At 25.8% G+C, this 16,410-nt stretch overlaps 1 protein-coding gene across 2 annotated transcripts in view; it reads left to right on the top strand.

Annotated features, from left to right (window-relative positions):
- The first annotated feature begins 2,724 nt into the window (after positions 1-2,724).
- The window catches only part of LOC142333453 (protein drumstick-like), an 88,078-nt gene continuing 74,392 nt past the window's right edge, over positions 2,725-16,410 (top strand). Inside the window, exon 1 of one of the 2 annotated variants that reach the window (XM_075380596.1) lies at positions 2,725-2,905. The gene's annotated coding sequence lies outside the window, so the exon portion shown is untranslated. The remainder of the gene's footprint in view (positions 2,906-16,410) is intronic. The other variant, XR_012758608.1, reaches the window with a different exon arrangement.

The following is a 16,410-nucleotide window of genomic DNA, read 5'->3' on the forward strand; positions in this document are numbered from 1 at the left end:
GAATTTAGGATGTATGGGTTATACCGAAATGTAACGACTACATCCAGATAGGGAATCTTGGAGAGCTGCATCAAACCAGTCAAATGACTGAAGACAAAAAAAAAAGCTATTTGTATTGAATAACGAACGCTGCGCAAATAAGCATTATTAATTTCGTGAAAAGACATAAACTATTTTATTCAAAGATTTTCTTATTTAAATCATTGATGAACGAATATTCGACATGTACGCATTTTTTTTTTTTTTAATATTCATGCCTTCTTTTGTTTCAAATGTACCGTTTTCGATGAATCTATTTTTAATTTTATAGAGGAGGTTCTTCTACTGGTTTTGAATTATGTTCTTTCCAGTTTTTCCTTTTTTGTAACTTAACTGGTTGATTTTTGAAACGAAAAATTAAATAGTTTTTATAGACAATTAAATTTTTTTCAATTTCGATAACTAATGATGAAGTATTGTAGAAAAATGATATGTAATCATGTTAGCATTCTGATATACGTATTATTTTCACTAAAAAATTCTAGGAAATTGGTTAAAAAGCTTTTTTAACGGTCCTTAATTGTAAAACGTAGATTTAATAAAACATTTTGAAACTGTATTTTGGATGAATGTTGTATAAATATTTTTAATTTATGTAAACTTAAGGAAAGTTTACATATATTTTCATATTCCAGAAAACTTTCCTTAGTTCGGTAATAATCTTAATTTTTCTCTGTACCTCTTTTTGATAAGATGCAAGATTTTTGTGCCTGGCATTTTGATAGGTGTTTTTGTAAGTCTATGCAAAGTTTAAATTAAAAAAAATTCAAATAATATAATCGACATTCGAAATCGTACATAAATGATCAGTAATAATACTTTTTTCAATTTTAACTTATTACATAAATTTATTTAAACTTAAATTTTAAAATGATTATAAAATTGATGGTTAGTTAAGTTGTAACTATTTTTTTTAACGGCGACTTTAAAACGTAAAATTTAAAGACATATTTTAATTTTTGCTGATGAGTAAGTTGAAATCTATTTTATTTTATTTTTAAAAAGTTAATCTTTTGTTAAATGACAGTTTCACAACGATTTTTAAAGCGAATATTTATGTGTTCACCGAATGAAATGGAGTGTATATGGTGAGGTAAGAATTATTCATAAATTTTAACAAAGGATTATTGGGAGACCCTCCTCCTAAAAAAAAGACAACATAAATCATTAGACTTTTAATTCGCGTAAAATAATCGTCTGATTTTTCTCATGAGTAGAGGAAGTATTATAATCGTGAACATTTTTCAGTGTTGACTAACAGAGAAATTTATGAAAGTAAACCCCTTTTTTAATGATTCATGTACTTATCATATACTACAATTAATTCTAAGAAATTTATTCTGCAAGTATATATATATATATATATATATAAATACACCCAGAAATAGTATTCTTCTAGAGACAAAGATCTTAAGTGATTTTAATAAAAATTACCTTTTGCTCAATTTTTATAACCTAAAAAAGAAAAAAAAATATTAACAATGAAGGCTGCAATTATGTTAGTTATGTCTATATAAAATATATGTAAATTTGTCTATTGCTCGAACTAAGCTTATTTGTTATTATTTAACTCGGAAAATGTTAATTACCAGATACGAATTATTTATCAAAACCAAAATAATTATTAGAATACTACACAAAGAATCTTTGCTGTTGTTATAAGCGATTCGTTATAATACAAAAAATAAAGTAGTAACTTAACTTTGTTAAGTTATGATAGAAACAAGTAGATCGTACTAAAAGTCATTAACTTGTTAAGTAACATGCGATAGTAAACAACAATAGCAATACAATAAATTCATTAACGTCATTCGATTGACAAGTCGTTGGTAATGAAACACAATCGAGTCGAATGAAATAGGTACAATTAAACTAGGTTAAATTAAGTATTTTGCAGTTACTACTGACTGTCGATTTACAATATCATTTCTTTATGATATTTTCAGCTTACCAATCGATTTTCGATCGGTTTATTGGTAAAAATTTTACTACTAAGTACATCAGTGACAGTTTATAGGCTAAAAATTTAGGGTTACCTCATTATCGCCTTATTCATAAAAAGAGTACTCTGTTAAGTTAAAGGATAAATCGGTAAACTCAGCATATCATTTCGGTTAGTTTCTCTAACGTAAGCTTATGTCGTTCGACTTCAGGAAAATACTCAGAAAAATGTATACGTTTTTTATTCTGTAAGAAAAGAAAACAAATCCTTCTTACAAAAATGCGATGGTTCTTTTGTTCGTTTCTCAGGGAGAGAATTTAGGTTCTGATAAACATATTTCGGTTGTCAAATACTGTTTTGCGCAATTAAGAAATACACAGGGACTAGATTAGCGGTATCTGCAGGTGGGCAGCTAGTGGCAAACGACAGTTTAACTCGGCAGTCGCCGACGGGGGCAGAACGGTGTTGGTGGCGAGGATCCGCTGGTACCACCGGGTGCCGGGTTCGGCTAGTTCGGGGGACCACCTGGAAGTCTTGTGGCAGTCTGCCAGTCGTTATCATAATGACTGTGTTAATTCGCGCAGGGCAGGACATTTCAATAACCCCTGGTTTAGGTATAAATTAGAATGATGCTCCATCCCACAGGCCGCTCGATCGGCCAATGATTAAGCCGGAGGGGGGCGGAGCCTGGCTCCTGTGCATTTCCCACGCCCGACAATACGGAGTGGGGGTCGCTCTCAGCCAACATCTTCAGAAGCCGGCCCATCATTCTGCGCTGTGCGGCAGCACACTCTCTCGCTACTCTTCACCTCATTACACTCGACTCCGTGCCGCCTCCCGGACCTGAAGCGGCGGCAGCAGCAGAAGCAACTACCAGACCTTACCGGACATAGTTAGACCTACCAGCCTGCAGACTGCAGTCAGGTGAGGTGACCGTAATGTTCATAAAACATTTAAAAACTTAATAAGCGTAATCATCGGGTCGCTTTCTTATCTTATTAACACAGTAATGATGTTTATTCATTTTTTCTACAAATTCATAACGTTTCTAGAAATCTGTATTTTTATATCACATCTAACATTCATTAGATCATAACTAACTACATCTTAAACGCGCTCCGATTTCTACGGTTTTACGAAATCTATTCTGGAAATTCTCGAGTAATTCAATTACGTAACTAAATTATCTTTCCTAATAATATAAGAGCGGTGCTGAAGTTTCATTATATGTTTCTTTGTAAAGTTAAAGGGAGATGAAGTAAAGTTACGAGGAGATGCTATCATTTGATGACATCTATTGTACGTATTATTTAGGGTCAAACGTTTCTTTCTTACATCAGTTCACCTTTTTTTTCTCTTTAATACGTTTAACAAGCTTTTTATTAATTCAATAACACTTAGATTGTTAAAAACGTCTTTTGCATGAGTAATCTATGTAGTTAAGTTAAATATACTAACATAGCCTAAAATTTCACGTTAAATTAAGTAACTGATCGCAAATTTTTATGTCATTTCAAGTCATCCTTAATCTCTTAGTTTAACAATTTTTAACAAAAGAGTTATCTATATACATTTACAGCCTAAGTTATATTAAAATTATAATAACTACGTCAATAATTATATATCTAATACAATATTTTATGTAAATATGAAAAAACTGATAAAAGTTTTAATGGTTCATGATAGCAACATTCTAGATTCGTTAAACGCATTTAAATATTTATTTTTATATTTCTATTTTTTAGTTTAAGTAAAGTTGACAACTATTTACATCAAAATGTGTATACAATCTAAAGCTATGTCTTTAATATCCATTTTATTAACCGTTTCAATATACATATAAATGTTTATAGAGTCTTATTTTGTTAAAAATACTGGTACTTTGCTTATTATTTACGGATTACTTTACACATAACTGGGTATTTTACGCATGCTATAATACAACAACTAATTATTTACGTTTAAACCAATAGTTTTATTTATTAGTTGTAATACATTTATATAATTAGCATAAGTATGATAGTTGATTTATTATTACGACATACTGTTTGTTATGACAGTATATCTTGGAGCAGTAGCCATTTCTTTCCTCGCTCTTCGTGACGTCATAACTAGAGCGGCTACTGTATAGGCTACTGTATTGGAGGGCGTGTAAGACGAGTGGCTAAGACAGCAACCGCACAGTAGCGCTGCATTAAACCGACAAGAAGGTTAGCCGACCTGCTTACCACCACTTGTTTATTACGGTAACAAGTCTTTCAGCGACCACAAGTTGTTCGTAAGGTTTAAACAGCAATAAATCGCGATTATATCCTGAACTGGAGACAACCGTTTGAAATATCGATATATTTGTCAAGTTAATTAGTCGGTTTTGTAATTAATTATAATGAATTATGTAATGTCTTTATTACAACTGTAATTTTGCATATCCAGTCTACTTAAGAAAATAACTATTTTTTTCTTGTATTCATAAAAATACATTACATATTATCAAAAGATAAAAAAATATTTATAATTACGGAAATTATCTTTAATTTTTTCAGTAGTCTACACTGAAGAGTATTTAACATTCAGTACCTAACAAACTTTTGTTAATACGTAAATTTGTTTAATAATAAAAAAATTTAGAAAAAATAGTGTTAAATTTGGGTCTAATTTAAATGTTTAATATTTTAAAATTAAAATATAAATGTTGGGGAAAATTATGATTAAAAAAAATGAGAAAATTTTATTTAAATTTAAAACTAAATAAATTAAAAGTTGAGTTAGTCTATTTTATATATAACTATAGTCAAATTAAAAGTTTTGAGGATCGTAATTTTACACAACTTTAAAAAAGTTATGAGTTCAAATTAGAAAAAAAATGTTAGCTACCTATTTTATTGGTCCAATACATACCTTTTATTTTAAACTATAATAATTAGATTACTAAAATTCAGTATATCTAAGTTTATAGTCCAGTTATGTATTTTTTATTCGCTAGTCCTTAATAAAAAAATTAAATTAATTAAACTAAAAAGCTATTTCATATTTAAAAAAGAAAACTACATTTTTTGTAAAATTCTTTTTTTCTCCTTATTCTAATTAAACATAGATTTATTATTACAAATTAATTATAGGTAAATTTTAATTATACAGCTACCGTAATTTGTTATAAAAATTATGAATTAATGAAAAATGAAAATAGTTATTTTTAATATAGCTATAGAATGTTAAAACATTTTTTGGAACATATATAAAAAAAGGGAAAAATTATAATCGAAGACTTACAATTTTATAAGATAAATTATCAAAGTGTTATTTTATTTCTTGCGCCATATAAATCATAATGCCTTGATACTTTTGTTTAATTTAAAATGGTAATTTAAGCACTCTAGGTACGACTTAATTGGTTAGGATTCGACAAAATTATACGTAGGTATACTTAGTAGATCTGGGCAGTAAAGTAAAATTGTTATGGTACGTAACTTTTTTTTTTGTACGTCTTTTCTGCAATTTATAAAATTTGTAGAATTGTTATTTGCTTATTACAAAATAAACTGGCGTTAGTTTTTCGGTGTACTAATTTTTATGATTTCTTCTGTTTTCACATCAAAATATTTTTTTCTCCAAATTATTAATGATTTCTCTTATTTGGAGTAATCGTAATAATTCTTTTAATTAGAATTAATATTTTATTTTAAATACTGTAATAAAATTAAATTATTAATCAAAAAGAATTCGTCTACGGTTAGCATTACAAACATTTAAAATACTTCAACCATCGTAAAAAGTTGAGTGAAATTAATTTACTGTATGTATAGATAAACTTTTTTTTAATTTTAAATTATCCGGATAATAATATAATTATATATATATATATATATATACTTTTTATATACTTTTTTCCGTAATTATCACAGTAAAACAGGAATGTTTAAAAGTTTTTAATTTAATTAAGGAACATACATTTTATAAATTACATAATTAAATATTAATTTTGTTTTATTTTCATTTAAAATTAATAGTAAGCTATTAAATAACATCGTATAGAAAATTATTGTAGGAAGAATATTTTATGTATGATTACGCAACTGTCTGCTAATTTCATGCTCAGGGCAGGACTCTCCTCTGTGAAGCTTGCCAACTGCCACATGTACTAACTTGGAAACTTTCCCTCTTAAGAGAAGAATGCGGCTGAATGTACGCCGTAGCAAAGGTTATGTTTACCTACTTCCACCTACATTTATTTTATCAGTCTTTGTTTATAAGGTTGTTTTTATATTACGACTTGATTATATATATATATATATATATATATATATATATTATTTTTTCGCTTTAAGTCGCAGTCAAATATTATTTCATAACGTGTTTTTGTTTAATTTATAATAATGATTTAAAGTATAATGTACAATAAAACATGTATGCAAATGAAAAAAATATACCAACATAAAATAAAATGTTATAAACAATATAATATCCATGAAGTATTAAGAGTTCATTGTAAATATTATTATTAAAACGTTTAAAATACATCAATCATCGAATCTAAAATTAACAGTTAATTCCAAACCACTAACCTTCTTGTGATATTTTTAAAGTCAATCGTATTTATTTTCTTTATATGAATCTGTTTACTCTCTAGAAACTATTAATTTTTCAATGACACATTACCGTTGTTATTTTATTTCTTACTGTAATAAAAATTGCTTTAAATTTAAAATACAAATTGAATTATTTATTATTATTATTATTGAATTATTAATTTCTAAATCCTATTTATATTTGTGATTATTAAAAAAATGTATTTTTTTATTGAACAATTACATATTTTTATTAATAAAAAAGGCTATTTATTATATTTGTTATAAACTTATTTAATTTTATAAACTAATAGATTTTTAAAATAAAAAAAATTATTTTTATTACGCCTGAATATTATAAATTAATTTTTACTTTTCTGTACACAAAAGTATTTTATAAATTAAAAACAAATAAAAACCCAGATATTTTAATTTAACAGTTAATTTTTAAAGTTTTTCATTATGTATGAATTGGTTTAAATTAAATTATAAATCTTTGTAATACTAAGTCAAAAACGATGCTTTATTATTTAGTAAAAAAGTATTTATATTTTATTACTTTTATCTGTTCAATTCTTAAAAAAAACAAAAGTAAAAAAAAAAATTACAGTGGAAATTATTAAGTATATGTGTATTTCATGAGAAAATATAAATTAATAATGATGTACAAACATTTTGTATTTCAGTTGCACTTTTGTGTAAAATATCTTCCTTTATTTGTTTACCTATCTAACCCACGTATCATATTCAAATTTCTTACATTAGATTTATTGGATTTTAAAGAAATTCTACTTTTTTTTGTTGAAAAATCGAAATATCTAAAATAAAATACATCACTGATAGCTTAAATTTACTTAAAATATAATATTATTTAAAATAAAATGAAATATATAAGGTTAAAGAAACAAATATTTAAGATATGTACTTGTAATAAAGATAGGCTAAAATACTTAATCTGTCCCAGACGTAATTAAATATTTTTTTTTAGAATTTATTAATAGTAGCAATCATTATTTACGGTAACAGTATTTTGTAATTTTAAGATCGTTAATAAATTAAATTTTTTATTTTAGACGACCTCCGTGGCTCCGAGTAGATAACGTCTCGGCATTTTGTGCGGAGGTCGCCGGTTCGAATCCCCCGGTCTGTCATCACATCTTTTCATATGCTATCAAGTTTTCATAATATAAAAAAAAAAATTAAATTGTCGCTTTAAAAAAAATAATTTCTGGCGATTTAGACCTCACCTAATAACTCTACAGAGAATCCGTAAATAAAAATAAATATAATATGTAAAAAAAAAAAGTTATCAATTTTAATAATTTTGTATTTTGTTTTTAAATAGGTTTTTGAAGTAAACCGTTAACATTGCTTTAATATGAAAAGTTCCTTCGTCAATTTTCAAAATCGTAGCTGATAATTTTTAAGAATTGTAAAATTAAAATATTTTTATCTTTTGTTAAAATTATGTGCAGGTCATAAAGCGTACAATGATAAATTAAATTTATTTAAATTACGTGAAATAAAAAAAAGAAGATAAATAAAGGTAAATAAAAAATAAAGGTAGTTGCTTTTATTCGGATTTCAATACTAGATCGTAGATACCGGTGTTCTTTGGTGGTTAGGTTTCAATTAACTGCACGTCTCAGGAATGGTTGGCCTGAGTTTGTTCAGGAATGCACATTTACCGGTACAGTTACATTATATTGATAAGTGGCTAATGACTTTAATTTTTGATGCGACTATAAATAAAAATATTTAAAAAAAATACTTTTTAAAATAATTTTGTTGAAATTTATTGCAGGCCAAAAAATATGAGTTAAAATAAATAAAATTTTATGTAAAAATAAACTCGGGTGACCGCTTATCAGGATCGTCGAAAACCATTTTTAGAAACTTCAATTTTGAAACTGTTTTAAAGTCTTTCTATTTCGCAGAAAACAATAGTTTTTGTTTTAAATTTTGTTTCACTAGGCTGGTTTTCTTATTGAGAAAAACTTCTATGTCGATTGTAATTAAATAATAATATTAATAAAGTAAATAAATAGGACTAACGAAGCTTTTACAGATTAGTTTTATTATAGCCTAATCAAATTTTTTAATAACAAAATTTAATTAGGCTATTTGTTATATTAAATAACATCCAAAATTGAAAAAATTTAAATTTATAAACGCATATATTCATTCCTTGAATATATAAAATTGTATATTAAATAAATTTTATCATAATTGTTATTATTTACGAGAATAAGGTATCGATTTATTCGTAATACTGATGTGTTAACCGTATGTACGCTACTGACATTCCTAATACTATGACATTGTCAGTGTTAAACCATTTTACGCGTAATAGTCGATTAAGTGTATCAACTTAAATCTAATTAAGATTTACGTAACAAACATAAATCCGTTGTAAATTTTTTGATATCATTTATTCCAAATAACTGCCTTTGATTTACATAAACTTTCATAAAATAACTGAAATATATTTAATAAAAGGAGATTATAAAATAAATCTTCGGTTTCTTATTAACTTGTGATTTAATGTAAAAGAATGTTTAATTATATCGTGATGCATTTATCGTCTTAGCAGTTAAATAATTTTAACTGCTTAAGCAATTTTATGTAATATTATTTTAATGGCTCGTTTATTTATTTGCTCATTCATACGATAATCGTAACCTTTTCGAGGACGGTTGGTTGGATTTTGGTTGAATCTTCAGAGAGATTTTTCTCGAAAGACGTTCAATAAATCTTACTGATTTTAAGATTAACAAAAAAAAAAAATGGAGAAAATACCTTAATAATAAAATCGTTTTGAGTAAGGTTCCACAATTAGATTACTAGGAAGTTCAATTCTAAAAAAAAAAAAAAAAAAAAAAAAAAAAATATACATATATATATATATTTGTTTTAAAAATATAAAAAGGTCACAACTTAGTCTATTATTAAATAAAAGCTTCAAAATTTCATTAAAAGTTTAAATTTGAACAATTCGTTTCTCTACTGTTTAGATTAATTAAATTAAAAATTATTTTACGAAAAATGATATTATAAACAGATTTAAAAAATTGTAAAAATATAAAGGTTATATTATAAAAAAATCATTTTTAAAATATAATTTAATATTATATTTTAAATTTAAAATACTATAAATAATAATGAAAAGTATTATTTCTCTTGGCTTAAGTCTGGACTTGGCAAGTTTTATTTAATTTTTACTTAATCCCTTGTGAATATTTTTCTTTGTTACATAGTAATGATTCTTGTCGATTATTATAACATTACACTTTTTATTTCTTTACATTTTATTACAGTTAAAAATATCATGCCTTTTCTTGTTAATTTTTTCCAATACAATATTAATAAAGTCCACGTTTCATTGAAAATGAAAAAAAAAAAACAGAAATGAAAAAAATAGGAAAAAAAACAATAGCCTTTTTGTTACATTTTTTCTAATTATGTATAATAATAATTATGTATTATAAATGTATACCTCTACGTAAACCAACCAAACTGTAATAATTCCTAAATTAATGAGGAATAAGGATCTTACTTAGTAGTTTTTTTTTTAGCCTTTGGAACCCGAATACGAACCTTGGACCTCAAGATGAAGGGTCGAGACGCTACTACTCGGGCCACCGAGATCGGCCTCGTTTATCAGCTTAAGATGAATTGAAATGATGATCACATGGTTATAACTCTAACGAAATATTTATGCTACTAAATAAATTTCTAAACTAATCTCTAGATTGTTTATTTGGAAAAATAAAAATATTATTCTTAACAGGCACGGGAAGAGAAATTTATTAGAAAAAATAGTTTCTTTTTCATTTGTAAAAATATTATATCGTAAAACATGTACTTTGTTAAATTAGTAGATGTTTCTTATATTAATGGTTTTGTGTTTTATCGATGATAATTTCATAAATTTTTTCCTAATATTATTTTTACTTTCGTAATGTCATCTATTTGTATTAAGAAATTAACAGCTATGCCGAATCAGAATTTTTCCGATGAAAAACTAAACAGTTCATTAAAGGATATTTAATACTCTCAGTGAATTTATATTTTTTTCTATTGTTGTTTCTTATAAATAAGAAAATAGTTATTTGGGGTTTTCTCTTTTATAAGATTAATAATTTTATCGATTAAAATACTGTTCCTCTCATCTTGATTAATATCACGAAGCAATTTTTTGCCACCACAAAATAATTACGGAATTAAAATGCAAAAAATGTTTGGGCAATATAAATTTATGATTCATACCTATTCGGTAAAATAAAAATTTAAAGAACAGATTTAAAAACAGTTCGGCAATTTTTTTTTGAACAAAAATTTATTTTATTTTATTAGTATCACGAAAAATATCTGTAACTAGTGTCTTATTATTGATCTGTTCATACCCAGATAATTCCAAAAATAAATCTTTACTTATTTATTTTTTTAAAAATAAAAGTAAACCATTCAAGGGTAACTCCTTGAGCACGTATTATAAGGATCTATCACTTACTCAGACAGGTGTCACAAAATATGTCAATATCCGGTAAACACCTCGTCATACATTTCTAATGAGTTGTTTAAGATTCTTTTTTTTTTTACAATAATCGAAAAGTTAACTGACATGGGTTTCATGTCATTCTACTGACATATACACCCAAACAACTACCGTGCGCATTTTTAAAGAAATTAAAAATTCTTTACGGTTTTGAAAATATTTTTGAAAAGAAAATGAGATACGTTTCTATTTTTTTAATACAGTTAGTAACAGTTAGTTACAAATATAATGAAACCTCTTATAACTAAAATATTCTGGGTGGGATTTGTTTCTTTATGAGATCTCGGATAGAAGAGGATAGGTTACAACGGGCTTCATTGTACACATATGTGAACAAAGATTCTGAAGGTTGATGTACAAATGTGTAATAACAGTTTGCAAATAAATTTTCAACTTGTGTGACGTGGTATTTTTTTAATGAAATATACATAATTTAATCGTGAAATTATTTCAAAGGAAATTATTAAATTAATACTAATAGATATTAAATATTCAAAACAATTTCGTGATCCTATAGTTATCTTCAGAAATGAAATATTTCAATTATGTTTCTCTATTGACGTTAACATAAAGAAAATATTCTCATAATTCATAAAAAAATAAATAAATAAAATGAATTAACGGAAAATAAGAAAAAAAGTTGTTTGATAATGTGCAGGAATTACTTTTAGTTTTCAGGAAAAAATATTAAAATATTTCTCATTTAATCGTTTATAATAATAGTTTAGTATAAAATCAAAGTAGTACGTTTAAAAATAAGCTCATTGGAATCTATTACTTAAATTTTAAAAGAGAATCTTGTAGCTATGATTAAATTAAAATAATTTTTTTTTTACTGATAAATAAGTGTTTTATTCAAATCAATACCTTAATGATCGGTACCTAAGTAATAGCTTACCTTTTACAGAATATATGACATTCTGATACTATTCTACGGATTTAAAAAAAAAATTATTCAGAAAAGCATTGAGAAGGACCTCGGTCAGAAAACTGTATCGTAAAATATAAAATTAAATTAATAAAAAAGGAAGTGATTATAGTTAATATTAATAAAAGTAAAATAATAATAATAATAAAAATAATTGAATTTGAACAATAATAGTTAATAATTAATTAAAATCAAAACAGAATACGTTAACAGTTCTGAAGGAATTGAGTGGAGAAATATTAGTGCCATTTAAAAAAAATAACAAAGACAATTTCACAAAAATTGTTTATAAAAAAAGAAAACCTATAAGTAGATGCGCATTTCTATTGTTAAATGTTCATCATTACTATACTTAAGAGACTGATTATAAATAAATAAATGAGCGAAAACATAAACAAAATAAAATTAAACCAAATAATCAATAAAAAAAATCAATGTGTCAAGGAAGAATAACAGATAGTTTTTTAATGAAAAACAAATTATTCAAAATCATTTAATCATAAGCTTATTTTCACAAACTTATTACCAAAATAATACTGGTTTATTAAAGAGAAATTAAAAAAAAATTACATAGCTGCAGTGTTCCGTTTTTTGATGTGACATTTTTTTTTTAGCGGAATAAGCAGTTATGTCGCATCATATTTGTCTCTTAATCGCATTAAATTGCTTTTATTTTCAGTCAGAATAATGCAATTATTCATCTTGAAAAATAAATAGGCATTGAATAATTATAGAATGTGAAATAATTAAACAACAATGAAATTATATGTTTAGTTCTATTCTCCATTCATATTAGAATTATAAGCTTATCCTTGCAGAACAAATAAAATAGGAAAAATCAGAAACAGGTAGAAATTTAAAAAAAAAATCATGTAGCTAACACTTTGGTCGTAAAATGTTTTTAAAAAATCATTTACCATACGTAAGTAACATTACTTTATTATTTTTAACTAAATTTTTATTTTTACATTATTTAAAAACAATTCATTTTACCAAATTTTAATCTCTGAACAGTGCAACCCGACGATACGAGTTTTACTTTAATTACATGATGCGTGTGACGTATGTGATGTCAGAATACGGTTCACGTTTCGGTCAACCTTATCCTAAGACAGTGTCGTAAATTTATTCTCCGCATTCAAAGTGATATTATATAAAGTAATCTGGTACATTTATCAGATTTAGAAATGTATTCCGCATTTAAAAACGGTTCTAAATTAATACATTAACAGAGACGTTACAATTATTACAGTTTTTTCGTTTGAACCGTCGCATTAAAAAACAAATTTAATTTGAATTTTGTTTCCTTTTCTGCCAATACTTTTTTATTCTTTGATTTACTTCGTCACTCTTTTTATGAGAAAATTTTCTTCACCTTTTTCCTTTTGGTTTTCCTAAAAATTGTTGAAGTTTTTTTATTTATTTTTAAAAATATTTCGTTCAAAAATGTTTCTTTTGTAATATTTAATTCATTTTTTTTGTTGAAATATTGAAACCAGTTACATTTAATTTAGAAAGATAATTAAAAATTCTTTTTTTTATTTGTTGTCCTCTATTTTTACCTATCCATAAAAGCTAAGTTTTTTTCTTAGAGTCCGTTAAATTTTCATTTGAAAAATATTTCTTTACTTTTACATTTAGGTCCGAAAGTCCTTTTAAAATTTTCCTTTCTTGTTTAATTATTTTTTGCAGTCTCGATTCTTTGACTGTTATCATCGTTTCAGCAGATAAAAGCATTCTGGGTTAGTGTCTAAATTTTGCGTTAACGGAAAAGAATCTTTTTGCTATTTATATTTTTTGTCAGTTGATTGGGTAGTTGCATCTTATTTACTTTTATTTTGAGTTAGATCTTTCGAGTATGTTATACTGTATTATGTCTCAGATATTAAAAATCTTCAACAGTTTTAATTTTACCGTATTTTGTTTTCGGAGATTACGGCTTATTTTTAATATTCCTCATACAGATTTTTATTATTAGAAAATTTTATTTCTTTTTACACGACTGCCCAAAAAGGAGCGTAATGTATTTATGATGTATGTGTGTATGCATGTATGTTTGTTCCACCGTAGCAGCTGAACGGCTGAACCGATTTAGATGTATGACTCCGCGTTGGAATCCTTACATTACCGAGAGTGTCATAGACTACATAAATATGTATGTGTATATATATATATATATATATATATATATATATATACATATATATATATATGTTTAAATAAATTAAAAATTAGGGAAAAATTATACTATAAATACAAAATTGTCACCTGCACGCTCTTTAATATCCTATATTAGAAATTATCTTAAAGAGAAATGTTTGTGAGCAATGTTGTTTTTTTGGTAGTCGTGTTTTTAATTTTTAATATTTATCTCTTGTGTTCCGATACAATGTGAGACACATTCCATTAGTTCTGGATCCAAAAAAATAAAAAATAAATTATTAATGGTAAGTTAAATATGAGAGAATTCATAATTTTTTTATTAAAATTTTAATCAGTTTTTTATTTATCCGAATTAATTATAATAACTTTGTAATTAACTTCACTGCATTTTGCGTATAAAATTACGTTTTTAAAAAATTAAGGATAAAGTATTTCTCCTAAAGAGTTATTGGGTAATTATAAAAGCTGTTTTATTATTTCAGAAATATAGAGTAGAATAAAAAGCGGGTTTCCAAAGTAGTTTCATTTAAAATATTATAAACATTAACTCTTGTTAGTTATCCAGTAACAGATATACGTACGTAATATATTTTTATGAGTGGCACTGGAATTATACAGTAGCTTATCGTTAGTTTCAACAACAAGAAATGCTAGTTTCTACGCAGTTCTAGACTTCATTTTAATATTTAAAGTCAATACGTAAGTAAATGTCTAGGATTACTTATAAGGTAATTCACACCTCTTAACGGTTGAGTAAAATAAGTATAAAGTATCTAACATATTTTATTTTCATATAATATATTATCTTCTTTCAATGTTTTATATTATAACAATGTACTTTTGCGAACGTTAGGATAACGTTAAGCGTAATTTATTACCAGTAATTTTATTAAAAAAGATTATTTACTTATTATCACGTTGCATCATTTAAAAATAAGATTGTAAAAATATTTAACGTGTTGGACAACAAGAAACTAATAATAAGTAAATAGGCGACATCGTATAATAAAAATTCAGCGATGGAAATGAATTGATAATGGTTTGTTAACAAAAACTCCTGGTGTCCTGCTCGTTAGCATCGAAGATTATTCCAAATAAAAACGAATAGAAATCGTTTTTGGTTTTCGCCAATATCATCAGTAAATTTACTGGTTTTCTCTAACTGGATTTTTACTCTTTTTCATATTTGTCCATCGGTCCTCTGTACTGCTTCTTCTGAAGAAAAATTGTAAAGCAACGGGGACAGATTATATCCTTGTCTCATACTTTTTTTTATAGGTACAACGCCTTTTTCAGTTTTCTACTCTTATAACATCTGCCTGATTTTTATATACAGAATGTAAATAACCTTTTCTGAATTCAACCGTTAAATTATAAACAGTTCATTCCATTCTACACTGTCAAATGCTATTTCCAGAACTATCAATATATGTAGGCGATTTATTCTATTTAAGAGTGGGATACAATATCAATTAGAGGACCGAAATAGTCTTCCAAATAACCATACTTTTCAAAAATGGGACTTGTTTTCAATTAGTACAACTTCCACCACACGTCCTGTTTGCTATTCTAACGATTGCTTTCGATAGATGAGATTCAAATATAGGTATTTCTGCTTTTTTTGTTATCGCACTTACTAAACACTTATTTTTTTTTTAATCTTGGAACATCCTTTAGTCTCATAAATCTTCACAAATAGGTACCCTAAATTAATCTAAAAAACAGATCAACCTGTTTCTCCTGAATAAATTCATCTAGATAAGGTATGTCACCTTCATCTGCTGGGTGTTGATGTATCCATTGTTACGTAATTTTTATTTAATATTTTTGAGATCTATCAAATTGTTCATTTCCTAAAAAAAGATCGCTTGTAAAATAAAAATTCTCATCTAGTGGTTTTTGTTTTCTTTTAGTAATGCTTGAGAGTTAAATATCAAAAACAAGACAAATTTTTAAAACTTTTATTTTGGTACATCGTTTTATTTCTGGTTTCTAGTTCAAAAGTGGTTTTCACAGTCTGAAAAAATAATTCTGGAATTAGGTTTTAGTTGTTTAACTTTTGATACTGAGTACTACGTAAACGGAAAGAATCGTATATAGCTTAGTTTTGCTTTTATTTTCTATGTAGTTCTTGACACACACACGCGCGCGCGCGCATCCATTTTAGGTTAATATTTTTATGATTAAAAGTGTTTCTTTTATAATGAAAATATTG

Source organism: Lycorma delicatula, chromosome 1, assembly GCF_047948215.1.
Source record: "Lycorma delicatula isolate Av1 chromosome 1, ASM4794821v1, whole genome shotgun sequence".
Classification (NCBI taxonomy): Eukaryota; Metazoa; Arthropoda; class Insecta; order Hemiptera; family Fulgoridae; genus Lycorma; species Lycorma delicatula.